This window comes from Lepisosteus platostomus, chromosome 22 (genome assembly GCF_059453375.1).
Source record: "Lepisosteus platostomus isolate fLepPlt1 chromosome 22, fLepPlt1.hap1, whole genome shotgun sequence".
Lineage (NCBI taxonomy): Eukaryota > Metazoa > Chordata > Actinopteri > Semionotiformes > Lepisosteidae > Lepisosteus > Lepisosteus platostomus.
In genome coordinates this window covers 1,054,348-1,077,407 of record NC_142632.1, presented here as the reverse complement: position 1 = coordinate 1,077,407, position 23,060 = coordinate 1,054,348, and the positions used below count along the sequence as shown (strand labels likewise).

General features: G+C 45.1%; 11 non-coding genes across 11 annotated transcripts; 5 read left to right on the top strand and 6 right to left on the bottom strand.

The window, feature by feature from the left end:
• Positions 1-1,236: 1,236 nt before the first annotated feature.
• trnas-uga (transfer RNA serine (anticodon UGA)) lies at positions 1,237-1,318 on the top strand. Its single transcript has one exon. It is a non-coding gene; the product is annotated as a tRNA-Ser (tRNA).
• Positions 1,319-2,868: 1,550 nt separating this feature from the next.
• On the bottom strand, positions 2,869-2,941 carry trnar-ucg (transfer RNA arginine (anticodon UCG)). Its single transcript has one exon. It is a non-coding gene; the product is annotated as a tRNA-Arg (tRNA).
• Positions 2,942-9,848: 6,907 nt separating this feature from the next.
• Positions 9,849-9,965, bottom strand: LOC148642623 (U5 spliceosomal RNA). Its single transcript, XR_015929260.1, has one exon. It is a non-coding gene; the product is annotated as a U5 spliceosomal RNA (small nuclear RNA).
• A 391-nt stretch (positions 9,966-10,356) lies between these two features.
• LOC148642622 (U5 spliceosomal RNA) lies at positions 10,357-10,473 on the bottom strand. Its single transcript, XR_015929371.1, has one exon. It is a non-coding gene; the product is annotated as a U5 spliceosomal RNA (small nuclear RNA).
• Positions 10,474-10,863: 390 nt separating this feature from the next.
• LOC148642621 (U5 spliceosomal RNA) lies at positions 10,864-10,980 on the bottom strand. The gene has a single exon (XR_015929379.1). It is a non-coding gene; the product is annotated as a U5 spliceosomal RNA (small nuclear RNA).
• A 391-nt stretch (positions 10,981-11,371) lies between these two features.
• LOC148642620 (U5 spliceosomal RNA) lies at positions 11,372-11,488 on the bottom strand. The gene has a single exon (XR_015929370.1). It is a non-coding gene; the product is annotated as a U5 spliceosomal RNA (small nuclear RNA).
• A 5,074-nt stretch (positions 11,489-16,562) lies between these two features.
• On the top strand, positions 16,563-16,677 carry LOC148642619 (U5 spliceosomal RNA). The gene has a single exon (XR_015929319.1). It is a non-coding gene; the product is annotated as a U5 spliceosomal RNA (small nuclear RNA).
• A 117-nt stretch (positions 16,678-16,794) lies between these two features.
• LOC148642618 (U5 spliceosomal RNA) lies at positions 16,795-16,911 on the bottom strand. Its single transcript, XR_015929345.1, has one exon. It is a non-coding gene; the product is annotated as a U5 spliceosomal RNA (small nuclear RNA).
• Positions 16,912-18,424: 1,513 nt separating this feature from the next.
• Positions 18,425-18,542, top strand: LOC148642617 (U5 spliceosomal RNA). The gene has a single exon (XR_015929309.1). It is a non-coding gene; the product is annotated as a U5 spliceosomal RNA (small nuclear RNA).
• A 229-nt stretch (positions 18,543-18,771) lies between these two features.
• LOC148642616 (U4 spliceosomal RNA) lies at positions 18,772-18,913 on the top strand. Its single transcript, XR_015929441.1, has one exon. It is a non-coding gene; the product is annotated as a U4 spliceosomal RNA (small nuclear RNA).
• A 1,330-nt stretch (positions 18,914-20,243) lies between these two features.
• On the top strand, positions 20,244-20,385 carry LOC148642615 (U4 spliceosomal RNA). The gene has a single exon (XR_015929457.1). It is a non-coding gene; the product is annotated as a U4 spliceosomal RNA (small nuclear RNA).
• Positions 20,386-23,060: the final 2,675 nt, after the last annotated feature.

The following is a 23,060-nucleotide window of genomic DNA, read 5'->3' as shown; positions in this document are numbered from 1 at the left end:
TGCTCCATCATTTCCCTCATACTTTCCATCCCTAGATTGAAAAAAAAAACAGAAACAGGCTGACAGGACGACAATCAAATTGCAAAAACTCATCAAAGCACTCGATAGAGTATTTGAATCCACAAGTAGCTCTGAGCAACTTTGTCCTGGCTTGCATGAAAGTCGGAAAATGTCAAAAAGAAAAAGATGGTGGCTATTTCATATCTGTTCTTTTATTTTTAGTTCGTTGGCTCTTCTGTCCATTGTCCTCCTGCCTGGCTCTTGACCTGTGACTGTCTGAACACACACATTAGACTTTCAGGCGGGGGATTTGTCCTGAGCTTCTGTGAAAGACCCACCCACCCCCATAAATCACTGCTCTAGAAACACATGAATGCAAAACTAAACCACAGCTTAAAGAGGAGCTCCAACTCAGTGCCATACTAATGTAAACGAAGTAATACTAAGACATGTTCTTATGGATTTGTCTTACCTTGAGATATGTAATTGGATTTCAGGATTAACTTCCTCATTCAATGTACTGGTGATTCTTTGCCTGGTCAGTACCTGGGTGGGAGACCTCCAGCGAACAATTAAGCTTGCTGCTGGAAGTGGTGTTAAGAGACTCTTAGGATCTTCCAGAGGTGTCTGTCCAATAGCACTAGTTGCCTTAGAGCTGGCTCAAACATTGCTCAAGAGTCTACCTTTCACAGATGCGCAAAGATGAATGATGGGGGTGCACGCTTCAAGGAGCCTTCCAGCTGTAGGGACCGATTAGAGACGATCCGTAGCATGTGTTCGTTTCCATATACGCCCCGTGTCTCAACGGTAGGACAGAGTCAAATACTGCCTCGACACGTAACAGCGTTATATTAAACCGCAGGACTTGAGGGCTGTTTTGTTTGAATGTTCAAGGCATTGGTAAGAGCGTAGGTCAAGGGCCATTGGTGCATCTCCTGTAACTGGAGTAAAAATGCTATTCAAAGTGCAGTGACTAAAATCGTCGTCCACATGTCTCCGTTGTTGATTGCTTTCTGTCTAAGAACGTTCTGTTTTCATGTCCGAACGGGGAGATTTTATCATTCCAACTTGAAGCCACCCTTAAGTCCTCTGAGGTGTGTGTGTGTGTGCTTGCACGTATGGCGTAAAAGGTTTCTTAAACGGAGAGCGAACTTGAAAAAAGTTGCCTCAGCTGCCGCCGCCGCCTCGCACTCCCTGTTCGATTATAGCAAGAAGGCAGCGGCCGCGGCGTTTGCTGTAGTCGTGGCCGATTGGTTAAGGTGACGGACTTGAAATCCGTTGGGGTCTCCCCGCGCAGGTTCAAATCCTGCCGACTACGGCGTCCTTTGCATTTGTTTGCGTGCGTGCGTGTAAAAGGACCAGCGCCGTTTCGTTTTCGCTGGGACCTTTTACACTCTAAATCGCCTGGACCCGCAGCCTGTGAAATCGATTCTTCAGCACCCACGAAGGACGCTTTGCCGCTGGACACAGATACCGATGCTTTTCTGCAACGAGCTTTCCAGCTGAATTTTCTCGGCAGCTCCGTACTGAACCTGTTCTCCATTGCAACATAGCGGAGGCTCATCACGTCTATAGCAAGGCTGTGTAGGACCGCATACGCCACAGTGACTTGTACACAGACCACATGAAAGGCAAGCGAAATACACTTTTAAAATTCCAAAGACTCACAAGGTCAGAGGAACAGCGATGACCTGAACAGATCTGTTACAGAAGTCTAGGTTGACCTTTTTAGAGCTGTAATTGCATTTTTGTTTAATAGAAGATCAAATCTACTCGCATGTACCAGCACCTTACAGTTTATTGATGTTAATTCTGTTTAAGTAATAAGATTGCTAACGATGTTGGACTTTAGCCGGTGTTTTTTAGAACAAATTGCTTACACTTCTGTAAGGAATACGCAGTACGTGCCTTTGTCAGTCATTGCTCACCATACCTGTAACTTTCTTATCTAACTCACTTCCTCAAATGGTGAAGGTCCACAAACATAAATGAAAAAAAAACCCTTGTTGTAGATGAGGTGCACAAAAAAGCAGCCCCTGATAGTGTATAACACATTTATACTATTGCAGAGACACATGTAACATATATATACTGTATATATGAAACAGAAATAGAAACAGAAACAGGAATCGCTTACTCACCTGGAGAATCTCTGTAGGAATATCTAGCATTTATCAATGGAAATAAAAGCTGCTTTAATACAGTGCATGTTCAAACTCAAACCCTCAGCTGCTGTTCTTGTTTGTTTTGGGACAAATTGCAACTGAGCATCGCATGAGCCGTTACGTACCCTTATCTGTTAGGGAATTTCAAGGGAGGAGTTAGGTCAGAATGGGTAGGCTGCAAAACAACAAGTAAAGATTTATTCCAAGATGAAACGTTGTGGCGCTTTTCTTATCTTTTCAGCATGGACTAAACATTTACGTGTTCCTTATATGCTATATATGTATATATTAGCACCAATGTCGTTCTTAAAAACTAACATGAAATTGTCAGGGACATTCAGCTATATACAAAGACGAGACAGACAAAGTAATAATTCTGTATTAACGTGGCCTACATATTGACGCAATGATCGAACTAACTGACATGTTGTGATTCAGATCCCCTGCAGTTCATGCCAATTAGAACAATAGGAATGCTGAGTCCTCCCCACCCTACTGAGCACAAATTCAGCTGCTCTCCAGTTCTGTTCTGCATGTTTTTTCATTGCAATTGAGCTTGGAACTGGAGATGATCTCCATACAGTTCTGTGTTCACTAGCCCACACTTGCGTGCTAATTTACGGGTTGTGGCAAATGCTTTTCTATAGTTCATATACATGACGGCAACCTGTTACCGAGGAACCTGAGAGGTTTAAAAGCCTCGCAAGCCAGATAGGACTCGAACCTACAATCTTCTGATCCGAAGTCAGACGCGTTATCCATTACGCCACTGGCCCATAGAACATGCGCTTGAACTCCACCACAGAGAGCTCTACACTGCTACTAGTAGTACACTTCCCCATCTAAAGCTGATTGCAGCTGATTGCAGCTGTCAATCATTTCGCAGCCACGCCCCCTCTTCATCTTCTCTCTGCCTTAAGCGTCTCCGCCACTCTCTCTTGACATTTCATGTCAGCATGTCAGAAGTCCGAGTGACGTTTTTAATGGCTGAGTGAGGGCACGATGCTGAAGCAGAGAGGCCACTTCAGCCAGAGAGACTTGTGCTAGGTGAGATCTGAAAAACGGACTCGCAACAGAAACAGACCAAAAAAGTATCGGTGAGATCAAAAGGCAAATGCAACATCCAGCAGAGGGCGTCTAAAGATTAGGGAACGGGCGACTGAAATCCATATGAGGCAAACTTTCCGGCTGTGTACTGCAGCTGGCCTCGTTGGCGTAGTTGGTAGCGCGTCAGTTTCATCGTCTGAAGGTCCTGAGTTTGATCCTCACACGGGGCAGGGCTGCTTCCTCTCTTGCTCTTTTCAAACACTTGCGGCAACTGTTCGCTCATAACCACGTCTGGAATGCGTGACCTTTACACGGGGGAGAAGCAACGCCGCATCCCTTTTCTAAAGAACATTCACATTCAGAAATAAGTCAAGAAATTTGCCATTACTTTAGCTCGCGCTGCCGTCAGCCTGCCCATGTTGCCAAAGAAAGATTCACTCGGCGTCAACATGACAGAACAGCGATCACTTGAAAACACTGTTCCACACTCCGTAAGCAAGAACTTCAGTGTTTGCAGTCACCCGATATGCCGATAGTCAAAGGAGCACAAAACACGAAGCGTCAAAGACAAGATGAGTTGATGGAAAGAGCGTTGAATTGATGAGCACAAAAGTTCAGCTCGTACAATAGGCAACGAAGGTCCCGGCGTCATCATCGCACTTGAAAGGACTGCCTTGCAGACTAAGGGCAGTGGGAGGTTGCTGTTTTGAGATGGAGGCATTGGGATGGTGGGCCGAGATCTATTCTTCTTAAGGAATTCTTCATCGTGAAAGATCGGTCCACAGGTCATCCAAAGAACTTACAAATTTTTGGGACTCAGGGAATCACGTGGTTCCGGAAGGGAGTGAAGTGCTCAAACACATGACATACCCCCTTGATCTCACATGCACAATTCTGCTGCAACATGCACAGCTACCGTCCACACCAGGCAGTGGGGCTTCAGCAGAATTTGCAACGCCACCTGCAATTACATATCCAGCTGCACACATATACATGGCCCCTCTGTCCTTTTCAGGATCTCAAAAAAAAGCATAGCGTGGTTTTCCTGCAACCTGATTGACCGCATCTCCCTCAGAATGTGCCCCGTTGCATTCATTGCTGAAGCAGGACGGAGGCTAACGGGCATGCCAGAACAGTTAGGCTCAGCGATCTCTCCAAAATATTGTGGTTGTAGTGGAAGAAATATGGTTTAAATTGTACCTTGGTATTTCAAACTCTCTCTAGAATGTTATCCATTTCTATTTTATTTTGACAGGAACTGGCTAATGACACTGGATGACAAGAGAAGAAAGAAAACACAACGTTTCGGCCGTGGAGCCTTCTTCAGGTGTGAGGGCTCCACGGCTGAAATGTTGTGTTTTCTTTCTTCTCTTTTAAGCATGGAATAGACCTATTACTTTACTATTACTATTACCTATTACTTGTTCCTTTGCAGCCTACGCATGCTGACACAGCTCCCCACCTGAACTGCTAATGATGCCTGGTAGTTTGTGGTACTTGGGTATTGTCTTATGTTTGCTCAAACTGCATATGTGTGATTGCATATTTTTGGGAATTTTCATATGTCAATATTTAATTCACTGACATTCCTGTATGCTTGGAAGAAAGGTAGATTGGATTTGGCACAGGACGCCTGCCCATATTTGTTGATCATTGTTGGGCTGGAAAAACAATGATAAAAAGTGTATGAAAAAAGCTCTCTCCAATATTTCCCTTCTCTTCGCCATGGTTACACTGCCCGTTCTTTCCGTCTTTTGTCCTTCTACAAAGATTCCAGGGCTCTTTTTCCACCATAATATCAGAATTTGTTTTTTTCTCTTTTAAAGGCTGTAGGTGGGGTGTGATGGACTGTACCACTATCATAGAAGATTTTTTCAGGACACATCGCAGTTCCATAGTAGAATTTATCAATAGTAGAATTCCATAGGACATTATTTACCAACGTATTACCCAGTGTGAGACTCTGCCAGTAAACCTCAGAGCATTGAGTTCTCCACTGATAAAGATGGCTGTCTGAAGTCATGAAATCCACTGCTGGGATGCCTGAGAGACAGTAATTGAATCTTGGCTGGAATTAGGCTTTCTATTAGTGTTGATCTTTGGGAATTATGTGGTAAAAAGGGAAAACTCCTTTACTTTAGTCACTTTGAATGTTCAAATGTACAGAACCTGTAAAACTAAGCAATGAAAAAAATCCATCACCACTCTCATGATAGCATAACTCATAGTCTCTGCTGTTGTGTAACAATACACACTTTCAATTTTCTTATCGCCTGTCTCCAGAGAGAATGTTGTTAGTGCTGATGACCTTGAATTAGACCTTGTTGACTCTGTAAAACAATCTTCCTCTGCTTAGATTTTCACTCAGATTGATTTTGTTCTCAGATTATTCCTGGCAGGACTGAGTTTCTAGGAAATGAAAAGTGAAAGAAAAAGTACAGAAGATCAGCCCTTGAATATACAACATTGTGCAGTGAGATTGTTAAATGTATTAGCTGCTATCCTGTGCTAGAGCCTGTCGTGGTAAGCAGTGGATGACAGGATCTAGCACAGATACTAATGAAACACTGTTAATGAAAGATAAAACACTTGAGTCTTATTTTAGTTTTCCATTTCCCTTTCATTTGTGATGTACTGTACAACAGGCCACAGAACATGCACAAAAACAGATATGCACACATTCACACCAGGCAATGACAGTCTGCCCAGTCAGAATCTGAGCTGAGGTATCAGAATTCTGAATTCCCTGAATTCTGTCATGGATCATCCACAATAAGGGCAATGTTTGAACACGAGGATCCCCAGGAGAGAGCCTAGTAACATAAATCTTGGAGCAAAAGCAGATGATTAACTTCATAGTTTGTGTGGTTGAGCCAAAGTTGAGCATGAGGATATGTGAGTCACCATTCTTAGAAATGGATCCAACTTCAGACAGGCGTCAAAAGTAAGAGTATACAGTGCTGGGGCAATGACACTTCAATGATCAGAAGGATAACAAGAGTTTTAATGCATTGAAATTGATTTTCTGGTGATGCACACTGTCATGGAACTATTAATTTTTTAAGGATCACTTACTGACGTCAGACAGCTGCCAATTCTCCAGACTGGAAGGATGAACAGTTTATCCCCCTAGGTACCATATTTCCATATTTCGAAGCATTGGAATAATACATGTCATACAGCAACATAAAAACAGGAAGACAAGTATCACAGCCCCTATAATCGGTGTTAGTAACTTAAAAGAAAAACATTCCCCCTGGCCCAAACAGTGATTCTAACCAGGAGAGAAAAGCCGGTGTATCTTTTATGCCTCTCTCTTTATTCACCTTGTCTTTTAGTTCTTTCAAATGCTGAATAGCGAGCGTAAGATTTCCGTAATCATAGTCATTAGCTGGAATATATGTACAACAGGAGTCTCCTACTAAAGCATAGACTCCTCCAGATGCTGCATTTTGAAGGTCCAGCACGAACCTGTTCTGAAGTGCCATTAATCTAACTCCCCTTAATTCTTGTTTGATAGCGTCTAAGCCTTCTAACGTGATATTAATAAAAGAGTACATTTCATAAAAAGTCGCATGGGTGAGGCTGTAGAATGAGGCATTAAAGCACATATATAACAAGATGCATTAAATTTCTTTAACTTTACAGTATGATTTATAAATTTATACCACAAATTACTCATATCCCCCTCATTATCAGTTTCATTCAGCCAGTTTGTATACAAAGAGGCTTCGTGTTTAGATTCTTCCTCTTTTGGGGTGGTGACAGGCTTCTACATAAAAAGGAAAAAGGCTGTGCACATCAGTCCCAAGCAGGTTATCCCCATCTGTCCTTGTGGAGACATCACTCCTGCGCTTTGCTCAGTTCGTTTGTGACCTTTTTACAGTGTGAAGCATGAATCCAGGGCACCATTTCTGTGACCTTCACAGCAGTGGCAGTGGTCAGCAGCACCTGGTACAGCCCCCTCCACCTGAGTGAACACCATTTCTTTTTCCTGAAGTCTTTCACCAGAATCCAGTCTCCTTATTCACTCATTAGTTCTTACAGCACAGGTAAATCCCTGTGGGCTGGAGCCCAGCATAATCTTAGGCTTTTTTGGTCAACATTGGTCAACAGATTGGTCAACAACTGGGTAATAACTCTTAGAAAAATCTACACATTGTTCCCCTGCCTCAGCTGTGACGTTTTGCAGAACAATTCTAGCTGAAGTTGTAAAATTTCTCTTTGTTCCGTTCCTGCAAAACATCTTATTATGAACAAACAAACCACAATAATCATTTGCATCTAGGGGAATCACTCCCAAGGGTAACCCCCCTTAAAGCTATATTGTTCTACCCATCAGGTTCTGCCACTAGATAAGAGAACCTTTCCCATGAAATCATTTTTTGACCTTCATGATCCCTTCAGGGCGTACAATTAGCACAGAAGCAGCAGCTTTAGTCCACATGTTTTTCAAACAGGATATTAACGATATGATCATAACGAATAATACCAGACCCACAAATATGTATTGAACCAGAGACCCTCTCAATGTTCCTAGCACAGACTGTAGCCATGCACCAATGCCCCAATCATCTGGATTATAATTATGATATATATTTTTCTTCATCATAGTGCTTTGCTAAGTCCTAGCAACCTACAATACTACAATAGAGAATTAGCAAATTCAACAATCCATTCGTCCAGCTAAATTCGTCCCTCCAGGAAGTTTCATTGATTGGCCCGTGATGATATCAAACAGGCTGTTACACAGTTCTGTTTGATCCAGCCCGCATCCCATGGCGTTCCTTCAGTCTGATGTCTAGTCGATCTTTCAGAGATCTGTTCCTTCATTCCACTGTTCCAGCAGACTGAGGGTGATCTCAGTCCATCTCACTCCGAACAATGCAGCCACAGCCTGACACACCTTCCCTGTGAAGTGTGTTCCTTGATCATAATACAAGGGGCAGGGCAGTGCCCACCGAGGGCTTATCTCTGTTATCAAGTGTTTGGTAGACACAGACACAGAGGCAGTGGCAGCAACCCACCGGGAAAACAGATTATAAGAGCCCAGGTTTCCCTTTACAATTTTCAATTTCCCAGGTTTGAAAGGTTCCTCAGGAGCAGGCCTTTTGAGCTGTTGCACCCGCACCTGAACTGTAGTTGAGTTCCTTTGATAAACATTACACCCACATTAGATACCACATAAGTGGTTACTGCTTCAAACCCGGTTCTCACCCAGTTTTGGGTAACCGGCACACCATTTGACTCCCACCTGGGTGTCCAACAGAGTGCATTTGTCGGGCTATAAAGGGCATTAGGCTGTGAGGGCATGCAGGGCGTCTGGTGTGCTGTCAGCTCCACACCCCATCATCCTGCAGCCCCATAATCTTTTCTAACCATGTCCATTTCTCTGCTTCACAGAGGTCTCAGACTACTGTTCTACAAGTATTGCTCACCTGACAGTTGCATCTGCAAAGTTGTTCCCTCGAGTTACTGGAAACATTTCTTTATTATGTGATTTACACATTACCACAGCTACTTCAGTCAGTAGCTGCAAAGCTTCTAATAGTTCAGAGATAAACCCAGCATTCTTAACTGGAGTCCCTGCCGTGTTGAGAAAATCCCTATTCCTCCACCACCATCCAAAATTGTGGCATGCACCAAATGTATATATAGAGTCTATATACATATGCAGCCATTCAAAACAAGCGGGGTATGCTGCGGTATAACACGGTGGGAGTGTCGCAGTATACCGCATCATACCGGACGCAAATTAGATTATGTTAATAGTATCCGGAATCACCTTGTAAAATCGCCAGGTGGAGCTAATAAAGGTTAACCTCTCCTGTACAGCATTTGAGCTGTCACCAGAAAACGTCAGTTTTGAATCCTGATCACTGCTGAGGGACAATCTTTATTCAATTAAGAATTTAAGGTGTATACTCTTTAGACTTTTAAATTTAAACAGTGTATTACAGCATGTTAATCATTAAACATTAAAAAGGCGGTATATTTTATAAAAGCAAGATTGTTCTGTTGGACAAAAGTACACAACCTACCACCTTTATCATAAATATTTTAATTATGCAGGAATATTTTATGCATCAAAGTCTTTACTGAAGATATTACTAAGAGTATTAATAATGAATGACCTTGGACAAGCTGTAAGCTCAAAGTATTACCCTGGTCCACATTCTTTGTAACCGTCTTTGTAAACGAAAAGAGTTTATTTTTTCATTGACAAAAAGTAACACCACAGCTTTTAGTTGATCCGATCACGCAAGCCCAGGCCGCCTTCAAGGCCTCTGCCCTGCCGGTCGTGGTTGGCAATACACCTGGCCTTACAAACGAGCCAGTGGGGCCCGTTCAGCTCTGGGCTCATCGCCTGCGGCTCACGGCTTGCGAGCGTGCCCAATCCGTGCGATAAGTCGGAAAACACCCAGCCACACTGTGCCGGAAACGACGCACTCTGGGAAGCCGCTATGCAAAGCGAGGTCCCAAGCACCCCTGCGGCCGGACACTTCCCGCCCCCCAAAGAAAAGAGCGCCAATCAGACGGCCGGAGACCGAGGACTCGCGGAGCAGACGACCACAATCACCATTACAAGAGCGATTGCGAACGTGCTTGTTTTCTCTCTTTGACCAGCCCAGCTGCGCCCCACCCGAAAGCAGAGAAGCACAAATATTGCATGGAACTCATTCATGCTCCTCTCCACGGAAATCTTTAGTAAAAGGCGAAAGATTTGTACGAGATGAAGAGAAACCAGAGTACGTGGCTGCACAGCTGCAGGAGCCCAGGCCGCCTTCAAGGCCTCTGCCCTGCCGGTCGTGGTTGGCAATACACCTGGCCTTACAAACGAGCCAGTGGGGCCCGTTCAGCTCCGGGCTCATCGCCTGCGGCTCACGGCTTGCGAGCGTGCCCAATCCGTACGATAACTCGGAAAACACCCGGCCACACTGTGCCGGAAACGACGCACTCTGGGAAGCCGCTATGCAAAGCGAGGTCCCAAGATCCCCTGCGGCCGGACACTTCCCGCCCCCCAAAGAAAAGAGCACCAATCAGACAGCCGGAGACCGAGGACTCGCGGAGCAGACGGCCACAATCGCCATAACAAGAGCAATTGTGAACGTTTTTGTTTTCTCTCTTTGACCAGCCCAGCCGTACCCCACCCGAAGGCAGGGAAGCGCAAAAATTGCATGGAACTCAATCATGCTCCTCTCCACAGAAATCTTTAGTAAAAAGCAAAAGATTCATACGAGATGAAGAAAAACCAGAGTGCGTGGCTGCACAGCTGCAGGAGCCCAGTCCGCCTTCAAAGCCTCTGCGCTGCCGGTCGTGGTTGGCAATGCACCTGGCCTTACAAACTAGCCAGTGGGGCCCGTTCAGCTCCGGGCTCATCGCCTGCGGCTCTCAGCTTGCGGCCGTGCCCAATCCGTGCGATAAGTCGGAAAACACCCAGCCACACTGTGCCGGAAACGACGCACTCTGGTAAGCCGCTATGCAAAGCGAGGTCCCAAGATCCCCTGCGGCCGGACACTTCCCGCCCCCCAAAGAAAAGAGCGCCAATCAGACGGCCGGAGACCGAGGACTCGCGAGCAGACGGCCACAATCACCATTACAAGAGCGATTGCGAACGTTTTTGTTTTCTCTCTTTGACCAGCCCAGCTGCGCCCCACCCGAAAGCAGAGAAGCACAAATATTGCATAGAACTCATTCATGCTTCTTTCCGCGGGAATCTTTAATAAAAGGCAAAAGATTTGTACGAAATAAAGAAAAACCAGAGTGCGTGGCTGCACAGCTGCAGGAGCCCAGGCCGCCTTCAAAGCCTCTGTGCTGCCGGTCGTGGTTTGCAATGCACCTGGCCTTACAAACGAGCCAGTGGGGCCCGTTCAGCTCCGGGCTCATCGCCTGCGGCTCACGGCTTGCGAGCGTGCCCAATCCGTGCGATATCTCGGAAAACACCCGGCCACACTGTGCCGGAAACGACACACTCTGGGAAGCCGCTATGCAAAGCGAGGTCCCAAGATCCCCTGCGGCCGGACACTTCCCACCCCCCAAAGAAAAGAGCGCCAATCAGACGGCCGGAGACCGAGGACTTGCGGAGCAGACTGCCACAATTGCCATAACAAGACCGATTGCGAGCGTTTTTGTTTTCTTTCTTTGACCAGCCAGGCTGCGCCCCACCCGAAGGCAGAGAAGCACAAAAATTGCATGGAACTCATTCATGCGCCTCTCTACGGAAATCTTTAGTAAAAGGCGAAAGATTCGTACAAGATGAAGAGAAACCAGAGTGCGTGGCTGCACAGCTGCAGGAGCCCAGGCCGAATTCAAAGCCTCTGCGCTGCCGGTCATGGTTGGCAATGCACCTGGCCTTACAAACTAGCCAGTGGGGCCCGTTCAGCTCCAGGCTCATCGCCTGCGGCTCTCAGCTTGCGGCCGTGCCCAATTCGTGCGATAAGTCGGAAAACACCCAGCCACACTGTGCCGGAAACGACGCACTCTGGGAAGCCGCTATGCAAAGCGAGGTCCCAAGATCCCCTGCGGCCGGACACTTCCCGCCCCCCAAAGAAAAGAGCGCCAATCAGACGGCCGGAGACCGAGGACTTGCGGAGCAGACGGCCACAATCACCATTACAAGAGCGATTGCGAACGTGCTTGTTTTCTCTCTTTGACCAGCCCAGCTGCCCGCCACCCGAAAGCAGGAAAGCACAAAAATTGCAGGGAACTCATTCATGCTTCTCTCCATGGAAATCTTACAATCGAACAGGGAGTGCGAGGCGGCGGCGGCGGCGGCAACTTTTTTCAAGTTCGCTCTCCGTTTAAGAAACCTTTTACGCCATACGTGTAAGCAGACACACACCTCAGAGTACTTAAGGGTGGCTTCAAGTTGGAATGATAAAGTCTCCCCGTTCGGATATGAAAATAGAACTTTCTTAGACAGAAAGAAATCAACAACGGAGACATGTGGACGACGATTTCAGTCACTGCACTTTGAATAGCATTTTTACTCGAGTTACAGGAGATGCACGAATGGCCCTTGACCTACGCTCTTACGAATGCCTTGGAACATTCAAAGAGAACAGCCCTCAAGTCCTGCGGTTTATTATAATGCTGTTGCGTGTCGAGGCAGTATTTGACTCCGTCCTACCGTTGAGACACGGGGCGTACTGTAAATGAACTGCACCTGACAGCTTTAGAAAAACACCTGGGCTCAGTACGGTGCTGAGAGCTCAGCGTTGCTGTTGTTCTAATTAGCACGCACTGCATCGGCTATGACCCGAACTTTTCAATTATTCCGATCAGTAAGTCAACACGTAGTCCACATGAAAGGTAGAAATATTCTCTTGTCTGTCTCTTGTTTTTATAGAACTGAATGTCCCTGACAATGTACTGTTAGTTTTAATTGAAGAACGGCATCTGTGTTCAAATATACCAGACAAGTTTACGTAACTGCTCATGCAACACTCAGTTGTAATTAGTCAAGAAATAAAGTCGAACAACAGCTGCGAGTTTGATTCTGAACGTATGAGATTGCAGCGCCTTTTACTTCCATTGACAAATGATAGATATTCGAAGAGAGATCCTTCAGACCAGCAAGCAAACCCACGGCTATTTCGGTTTTCTACCTAGGCAACGTTGGTGTCTGCAATAGCATACATGAAAGCGTGATGCAATTTCTGTGGCTACATTTGTTGCACGTCATGCACAGTAAGAGTGTTTCTAACACCAAATACAAAGTCAACAATTAGCGATCACGCCTTCTCCTCAGTTAACCCACTGAAACCCTTGCTGTTAACAGTTCTTTACTGCGTGCTTTACCAGCACCTACATATCGTGTCGGTTCTTTCAGCTTTATTCATTAGGTTTTCAAAGGCATAAGCAGAGCACCAGAGGTGCGAAGGCAAAGTGTGTGGTTATCTGAAGAATTGATGTCCATGGCAGCGGGTCCAAGCGATTTCGCGTTGTTATAGTACCAGGAAAGGAGAAGCGGCACTTCGCCTCTGCCGCGCAGGCACAAGGCGACATGCGGCAGACGCCGGAGTCGGCAGGTTTCGAACCTGCGCGGGGAGTCCCCAACGCATTTCGAGCCCATCGCCTTAACCACTCGAGCACGGCAAAAGCGAGCCCGCCGCCACCGCATTCCTCCTATAATCAAACACGGACTGCGAGGTGGCTGCGGATACCTTTTTAAAGTTGCTCTCCGTTTAAAAAAAAATACCTTTCACAAGATACGTGCCGGCAGACAGACACGCCTCAGAGGGTTTAAGGCTGGCTTCACGTTCAAATGATAAAGTCCCCCCGTCCGGATGTCAAAATGCAACTTTGGCAGACAGAACAAACATCAACAAACCACAAATGTGGACAAGGATTTTACAAGCTGCACCACACTGCACTTTCAAAAGCATTTACGTTCGTGTTAGACGCAGGACTTGCCTTTGATTTGCGCGCTTACGAACGCCATGGAAAACGAAACAAAACTAAAGCCCTCAGCTCCTGCACTTGATTATAATGCCGTTACGTGTCGAAGCAGGAATTTACGTCATCCTACCACTGCAACACGGGGAATAGAGGGAAATGAGCACACGCTACGAATCATCTCAATCACTCCCTAGAGTCGTAAGGCGCATTGAAGGGTGCACCCCCATCATTAATCGTTGCGCCTCTGTGAAAGGAAAGCTCTTGGGCAGTCTTTGAAACAGCTCGGATGAAACACTTGATTGCTTCCATGTGCATCTGGAGCCCACCCGGTGGGCAAAGACGTATAATATACGTCTATTAAACGCATACCTTATACGTCTAAATGTGGTCTACAATTCGTCTAGAATGAAATTCTAATATACGTCTAAAGTTATACGTCAATTATACGTCTATGTTTAGACGTTCATTATACATAAATGGTTGGAGTTCTATTATACGGATAAATTTAGAGGACTATTATACATATATGGTTGGAGTTCCGGACAACTTTAGAGGTCTATTATACGGATAACTTTAGAGGACTATTATACGTATATGGTTAGAGGTCTATTATACGTATAACTTTAGAGGTCTATTATACGTATATGGTTAGAGGTCTGTTATACGTATATGGTTAGAGGTCTATTATACGGATAACTTTAGAGGTCTATTATACGTATATGGTTAGAGGTCTATTATACGCATAACTTTAGAGGTCTATTATACGTATATGGGAAGAGGTCTATTATACATCAAAGATAGATTTTATAGGTGTAGAAACAAGTAAACCAAGCCAATGATTAGATTTAGAAATGTATTCTGAAAATACACATTCACACCTGAAACATATGTATTTCAAATTATACATTGTATACAATCAATCAACAATCAACATATGGGCAATAATCATAAAAAACACAACTAGTCTTAAACTTCAGCTACAAATTCTGGTAACATGGCAATATACAGTATAGTAATGACAAACACAAAACTAATTACATTAACACACTAACTCAAAACCACATTTTGATTCAAATATACATTTTAAAATGTACAACTTCTATATATCCAAGAAAAAAAAATATTACAATGGAAGTTAAGATGATTTTTTTCCACTATTTGCAAACCCTGTCTAATTGTCCTAACAGTTAGAACCAAAAACCTATTATTTTCAGTGTCCAGATCTCCTGGCCCCCTGCCTTGCATATGCATTCTTCAAGTAACACATTGCATGCTCCTTTATTTCTTTTTCTGTTGATGTAGGGTGGGACTTCAGCACCGCAGCTAGGAGAAAATTATATAATATTACTTCCCAAATAAATGATGATTAATATCTTCTTTAGTATAATCTAAAAAGTGAACGGTTTACTAAGCTCAAAACTGAAATAAATGTATAAAATTTGGCTTGCATCATAGCAGTTGAGCAATAAAGTCTGTCCTAATTAAAGAGTACCCAAAGTTTGAAAGTACAACATAGAATAAGAATAGAGAAACGGCAAAACGATTTTGTGTCATCTTCCCCATTCACACTATTTTATGTGCCATTTTTTGCTTATTCACGTACTATTTTAATCAAAATAATATTAAGAAAGATCTGTATGTATTCAGATAGTATTATTATTGTTCATACTTACTCGTCAAAAGAGGATTGCTGAGATATTTGCGGATATACTTCTACATTTGAAAAATGTGTCCAAAATGGTGACCAACGAATACTAGCAATGCATTGTGGTATATAACCGGAAAATATGCTGGGTTCGATATTTTCTCAACGTATGCGTTTATTAATGTTGTCGATATTATGGTTGAAATATAACATTGATAATACATCGCGGCTATGTGCCCCCTGCTATGAGCTGATGTGCAATTTTAACGCATGCAGTTAGTAAGGATTGGTCACTATTGTATGGTATTATATATAATGACATTATGGAATAGGATGGGGACAGGCCTGGCATCACGGGGGGAGGGGGGAATGTCGCCCCTTCAGTTTTGGGCAAAAAGATTTACCTAACTTAATTTGCGCCCTAAAAACATAGTTGTACTTTGTCAATGGTCAGACAACACTAAATGACACGAACAGTCACTCAGTCTGTTTGATGGGCAGGAGGGCTATCCGTCCAGGAACTGCACATATCAGTGTCGTTATTGAGTGTCAACATTACGATCCTGTTTGCTCAGGTGGACCGATTCCTTGCAGTAGTTTATCATTATACTTAAAATCGTTATTTAACTAGGACTAGTTATAGCAGTTTGTGCTTTCTGTTGGTTTTACAACATTTTTTTCTTAACGATTCAGAACATCCATGTAGCTGCAAAAATGAACGCTTATGGTACTTTTCGCTCCAGGCAATACAAACCGTGAGACTGACGAAAAATGTGAAACTGAACTTCATCGCAAATACCAGATTGCTAGTCGTTATCTTCTATCATGAAGCACTAATCAATGGCATAGCTGCGAGATTTCATTTGGGTAGCTGCACCGTACAGCTCCGTTTCAACCGAAATATCACCCCCCCTCAGAATTTCAGATGCCCCCCTACAGATTTTTCCCCGGGCACCGCGCACTGATGGGGGACGGGGTGTCCAGGAAATGGTATCAGCTTTTCTCAAGAAAATAAAAATAGAAACTCTATAGGCACTCAAACATTTTACTGTTTTTTTCAGGCAGGTGGCAAGACCCCCTCAGCAAAACCCTTGTATGCCAAGCTGTGGGCATTGATTCGTCGAATATACATATATTCACGGCGAAAATACGGCTATACGTATATAATCAATGTCGAATTGCAACCGTAAACCGGAGCTGAACGGGCCCCACTGGCTCATTTGTAAGGCCAGGTGCATTGACAACCACGACCGGCAGGGCAGAGGCTTTGGAGGTGGCCTGGGCTCCTGCAGCTGTGCAGCCACGCACTCTTGTTTCTCTTCATCTCGTACAAATCTTTCGTCTTTTACTAAAGATTTCCGTGGAGAGAAGCATGAATGAGTTCCATGCAATTTTTGTGCTTCCCTGCCTTCGGGTGGTTGCAGCTGGGCTGGTCAAAGAGAGAAAACAAAACCGCTCACAAGCAGACGGCCACAATCGCCATAACAATAGCGATAGCGAACGTTTTTGTTTTCTCTCTTCGACCAGCCTAGCTGCGCCCCAACCAAAGGCAGGGAAGAACAAAAATTGCATGGAACTCATTCATGCTCCTCTCCACGGAAAACTTTAGTAAAAGGCAAAAGATTTGCACGAGATGAAGAGAAACCAGAGTGCGTGGATGCACAGCTGCAGGAGCCCAGGCCGCCTTCAAGGCTGCCCTGCTGGTCGTGGTTGGCAATGCACCTGGCCTTACAAACGAGTCAGTGGGGCCGGTTCAGCTCCGGGCTCATCGTCTGCGGCTCTCGGCTTGCGGGCGTGCCCAATCCGTGCGATAACTCGGAAAACACCCGGCCACACTGTGCCGGAAATGACGCACTCTGGGAAGCCGCTATGCAAAGCGAGGTCCCAAGATCCCCTGCGGCCGGACACTTCCCACCCCACAAAGAAAAGAGCGCCAATCAGACGGCCGGAGACCGAGGACTCGCGGAGCAGACGGCCACAATCGCCATAACAAGAATGATTGTGAACGTTTTTGTTTTCTCTCTTTGAGGGCCCCACACTGGCCCTCGTTCTGAGGAGCAGGAGTGGGGGAGCGGTCCTCGCTGTTCTCGGGGGTTTTCAAACCCTCGTGCTTGTCTGGTGCAGTCTGCGGTTGTGGGAGCGTAGTGGATTTCTCTTCCACCGGCCCCGGAGCCACAGCAGGACTGATCCTGGATGGAGGCTGAGACTCTTTGTCCAACAAGGGTTCTTTGTTTGACTTGTTGTTTGCTTTGGCTTTTCGGGTCGGTTTGGCTGAAACAAGCACTGCCTCATCCTTTCTCATTTTGAGTTTATTGGCGTAGGCGTGAGGGCAGTTCTTAAAAACGTGTCCTTCCGAGCCACATAAATTGCACTTTGGCAGCATTGAACAGTCAGAGGCTAAATGTCCCTGTTTGCCACAGGTCTTGCAGCATTTCACAGTGCAGGACGATGCCAGGTGTCCCACAGCACCACAGCGCCGACACACCTTTGGTTGTCCCACATAAAAAACATAGCCATTGCAGGTGCCCAGCTGGATTGTAGAGGGCAGGTGCCTTAAGCCTCCATTTACATTGTCCGGTAACAAGCGAACCTCGAATTTCCTTGCTCCTGTTTTTATACCGTCAACATCTCTAACCTCAGTTCCATGGTGGACGGTGCAGTACTGCTTAAGCCAGGTGTGAATGTCCTCCGTCTTTGCCAGTTCCGAGAACATAACAACATGCACCATTTTCCTCTCTTGTTCAAACAGAGAATAGGTAGCAAAAACAACCTCAAATGCTTTCTGACCTGGGAGAGCGAAGATGAAATCCAAGTGCCGAGGTTCAAAGCCAAGTTCCTTCTGTAACACTTTTCTGCTGAACTGCATACAATCCATGAAGAGGTCATCCAAAAGCTCAAAACGTACAGTATTCTTGCGGGATCCAAAGGTTGCCATCTCAAACTGCAAAACAAACACTGCTTCCACAAAACAAGAAAACAATCCAACTACTCCACCTACAGGCTGATCAAGGTATCTCCCCTGCCAGGTAAGCCGAGAGCCGCAGGCGATGAGCCCGGAGCTGAACGGGCCCCACTGGCTCGTTTGTAAGGCCAGGTGCATTGCCAACCACGACCGGCAGGGCAGAGGCCTTGAAGGCGGCCTGGGCTCCTGCAGCTGTGCATCCACGCACTCTGGTTTCTCTTCATCTCGTACAAATCTTTTGCCTTTTACTAAAGTTTTCCGTGGAGAGGAGCATGAATGAGTTCCATGCAATTTTTGTTCTTCCCTGCCTTCGGTTGGGGCACAGCTAGGCTGGTCAAAGAGAGAAAACAGAAACGTTCACAATCACTCTTGTTATGGCGATTGTGGTCGTCTGCTCCGCGAGTCCTAGGTCTCCGCCTGTCTGATTGGCGCTCTTTTCTTTGGGGGGCGGGAAGTGTCCGGCCGCAAATATGAAGCGTTACAGCAACGACATGCCATGAGACGATTGATAACGATTTCCATAGGATCCCCGCGGTTGCCTGGCAACCGTCAGCTTTGCGCAGTGGCAGTATCGTAGCCTGTGAGGTTTAGCTGAGGCGCGATTATTGCTAGTTGAAAACTTTTCCCAATACCCCGCTTCCGCTGGTTTGCAATGCAATCGGCGAAAGCAATTTTTGACAGTCTCGTCAGAGAATGAGGAAGGTGTTTAAAGACAGATTTTGTCATGGTAACATCATGGTAGAAAGAAACGAGCTTGTTACGTCTCAACAGAAACGCTCTTTAGCTCTTTCAGCGTTATGCAGAGAACAGCGTCTGTCGAGATCACTTTTGAGTCAGCGCGAAACGCCGTGTGCTGTCAGTTTGATTTCATATTGCTCGTAGCGGCGCCCGGCTTTTGTCTGTCAAACGTTAGGTTGCGCTTCTTAATGCTGCATCGTCGGCATGAGTGGAGCTTTTTAAACGTCTGTACTTACTGCATCCCATAAGAAATTGATTGTCCCCGTTCAAAAGAGATTGTGCGATGTCCTGCAGCGTTCGCAAAGCAAACCTTTGACAGTTTGAAAACAGGAATTTATTCTGCTTCCTGTGCGTGCAGTAGTTACAAAGTTGAACGTCTTTACACGATCTGCTGCAGTTTTCAGTGGGCGGGCTTTGTCAGATGGCTTGGAAAAACGCACTGTGTTTCGGCTCGGGAAACATCATGAGCAGTGTCCTGCATGTTTTCTGTGTATAGCTGTCTTTTAACGCATACAGAATTCATTCGAAATCATTTATTTCTCCAATTAACAAGGGTCCCTTTTTGAACCTGCGAGAAGCATTCTTTCAATGTAACAGATTTACTCTGAGGAAAGGCAGCATGACATTGAGAGTAGCTCAAGCTTTCAGCACCCGTATCGGACTGCGTGTATGCAGACACCGCTCAGAATTCCCTGTAAGATTCTCCCTCAGTTCCGTTGTGCAGTGCTTTACCTCTTTCAAAAGGCTTCAATTTCCTAGTCACATTCCAAGGCTCATCGAACCCGGGCTGTTTCCTCCAGCGGTATAGTATTGCAGTGAGACAGCACGATGCCTGCAAGACTATGTCACGCTAAACGCCACAGATTGTGTTTGTCCGCTCGTGTCAGTCGTCCTGCAGCCACGGGAAGTGGGACACAAACATGCTGCAATGCTTTCAGGACGTTAGGATTTGTTTGTGCAACATCCGAGAAGAGTACTTGTGGCTTGAATGTGAACTGTACGTGCCCGCCCCCTTTCCTCTGTAGTGCATGAGTTCCTCCCGGCATGCCCTTCGTCATTGTTCTGTCATCTTGTATTTAAAGTGTTGTATTTCTGCTGCTGAAAATAAGCAACGGTTCTCTCACAACGCCCTTTGTTCCCGACGGAGCCCTTGTCTGTCATGAAATTCTTCAAAACCTCAAGCTAGAAGAAGAAGACGACAAATATGAAGCGTTACAGCAACGACATGCCATGAGACGATTGATAACGATTTCCATAGGATCCCCGCGGTTGCCTGGCAACCGTCAGCTTTGCGCATTGGCAGTATCGTAGCCTGTGAGGTTTAGCTGAGGCGCGATTATTGCTAGTTGAAAACTTTTCCCAATACCCCGCTTCCGCCGGTTTGCAATACAATCGGCGAAAGCAATTTTTGACAGTCTCGTCAGAGCGTGACATAGTCTTACATGTCTAACTGCAATACTATACCGCTGGAGGAAACAGCCCGGGCTCAATGAGCCTTGGAATGTGACTAGGAAAGTGAAGCTTTTTGAAAGAGGTAATGTCGATGCTTTTTTAACAGAGCACCAAAAAAGCGTCTTTTTTGAAGGCCCGGGCACTGAGCATTGTTGGTTCAGTGGTAGAATTCTCGCTTCCCACGCGGGTGGTTCTGGTTCGATTCCCAGCAAAAGCAGTGGCTTTTGCAGCGAGCGGCTCCATCACTTGCATCCCCTTGCAACTCGCAACTGAAAACCCACTGAAGCAAAGCAGGTGTTAGCCAGTTCAGTACCCGGATGAGGGTGAGCTACAGGGAAAAAGAAAGTTTCCAGCTGGAAGCGGTGTTAATGGTGCCGGTGGGGGGGCGCTCACCCTGAGGTCTGTGCGGGTCCCAATGCCCCAGCATAGTGACGGAGACGCTGTGTTGTAAAAGGGTGCTGTCTCTTGGATGAGATGTAAACCCGAGGTCACAGCGCTCTGTGGTCATTAAAAATGACCACCAAAACCTTTGACAAAAGCTCTTGGTAATTGATGGTCTTCAATAATGCTTCTCCTTTAGGTACATTTTAAATCAGCTGAAAAATGCTGTGAAATGGGGGGTCACTTCACGCCAGTGTAGGATTTGGGTTACAAGAACCATGAAACTGCACGAGAAAGCCCGTACACTGAATTACACGGCTTTCTATTCAAAGGAGGGCAAAAGAAATTCCCTGAGTTCGATTTTTTGCAGCACAGAGAGGATTGCTGTCATAAGGCTGGTTAGCTCAGTTGGTTAGAGCGTGGTGCTAATAACGCCAAGGTCGTGGGTTCGATCCCCGTACGGGCTAAGTCCTTCTCTTCTCTCTTTCAAAAGCTGTTAGGTTCTGTCATGGAAATTTAACTATCAAGGAAGCCACAAGAGAGAGTTCTCACCTGAGTAAGGTCTTTATTTCAATATTGCAATATTGGGAGCCCTGCTGCCACTTCGCCAAGTGCAACCAGAGACTCAATTTGTTACAAGCAGTACAGGGTTTTTATAAGACGTTGCGCTGTAAAAAAGTTCAGCACTTGGTCCCTTCTAAAACTTCCCCTTTCTCTAAGAGAAAACAGATTACATCATAGAGCGAGAGAAGAAAAACTAGATTTGTTATTCAAAGCTTATCAGTTACTTTCAGCTAATTCTAATGACCCAGACAGCATATATTGTTTTGGTACATGGTCTTCTAAACTAACCTAAACAGTGTACTTTGTTGACGAACTGTTTTCTAAAATTCTGCACGTACTGTAGCATAGCAGTTATATCCTTGAAATATTATCTAAAAGCACCAATATATTTTTTTGTAAAGCTCTCTACATTTTTAAGAATCAATTAACTCATTAGATTTCCACTACAGTTCCTTTCCGTGGTGAGAGGGGTTGTCATGCAACGCTGCCACATAGTGCCGACAGACAATTAAATAACAAAAATGAAGAGAGTTAAAGCAGCTGGAAAGGTTTCTTACAACTTTTGAGCTGACACAGTTTTGGAAAATGTTTTCTTCACGCTGCACTGTACCACATAGGCAGCCAAGAGTCTCCAAAACAAAACAGAATTGACAGTCATATAATGTCCATTAACCCCGGTTTTAAACACAGCATCATGTCTGCCATCATAAGAATATGAGTCCAATATTTTAGAATATAGTCAGAATGTCTTCTAACCTTACCTGTGGTGTCTTTAATCCCTATTGCTCAATGCATGGTGTACGTACTGCATACATGTGTCTTGAGAATGAGGAATGGGCCCCTGAGACATTTACCTGTTTCACAAATGATCGTATTTTACTAGAGATTCTGTTTGGGATTCAGATGTGCATTCGGACAGCAATTCCTTTCAAGAAATGATACGTTCTGGATGAGGTCAAAGGTGCTGGAACACTGTATTTAGGATGTGTTTGCAGTGATTGTGTCTCCTGCTTCAACGCAGTGATATATAGATGTGCTCCTGTAATTTATTGGTACATGCCCAGGGCAGTAAGTAGTCTGAGGATTTATTTCCAGACGGCATAGAGCAGTGAAGCAGTGAAGTAGTAGCAACACACTGGATCATTATATTATTAGAATCTATTCTACTTAAATTATTACATTATACACAACTTGAGCTCTCAGCACCATACTGAGCCCAGGTGTTTTTCTAAAGCTGTCAGGTGCAGCTCATTTACATGAAGGAAATCTCTTACTGGGTACGACTACAATGCAGTAAGTAGCACAGGCTACTTAGGGAGTAGGCTGATGTGTTTAAAAACAACCAGCGCCAGGCATAAGTCGAACCTCCAAACTCCTAATCCATAGTCAGACGCATTATCCATTGCACCACTGGCCCTGGTGTGACACTGCAGGACTGTAACCCAGTGAGCTTAGCACTGCAACTAGTAAAATATTACCCCAGGTCCATTCTTTTCCAAAAGTGAGAAACACCTGTTTTCTACATTTTGTCTGTTTTAAAACCATATCTCTTTAAACCAAACCAAGAGTTTGTCTTTTGCACTGATATTCTGATTCATTTCGATTTCAAAGAAAAAAAAACATTACCTTCCAAAGCATCATAAAATTGTTCCTTCCTCCAGACTCTACTTCTCTCTTGTAGTAGTACAGCAGACCTTTCCAGGTG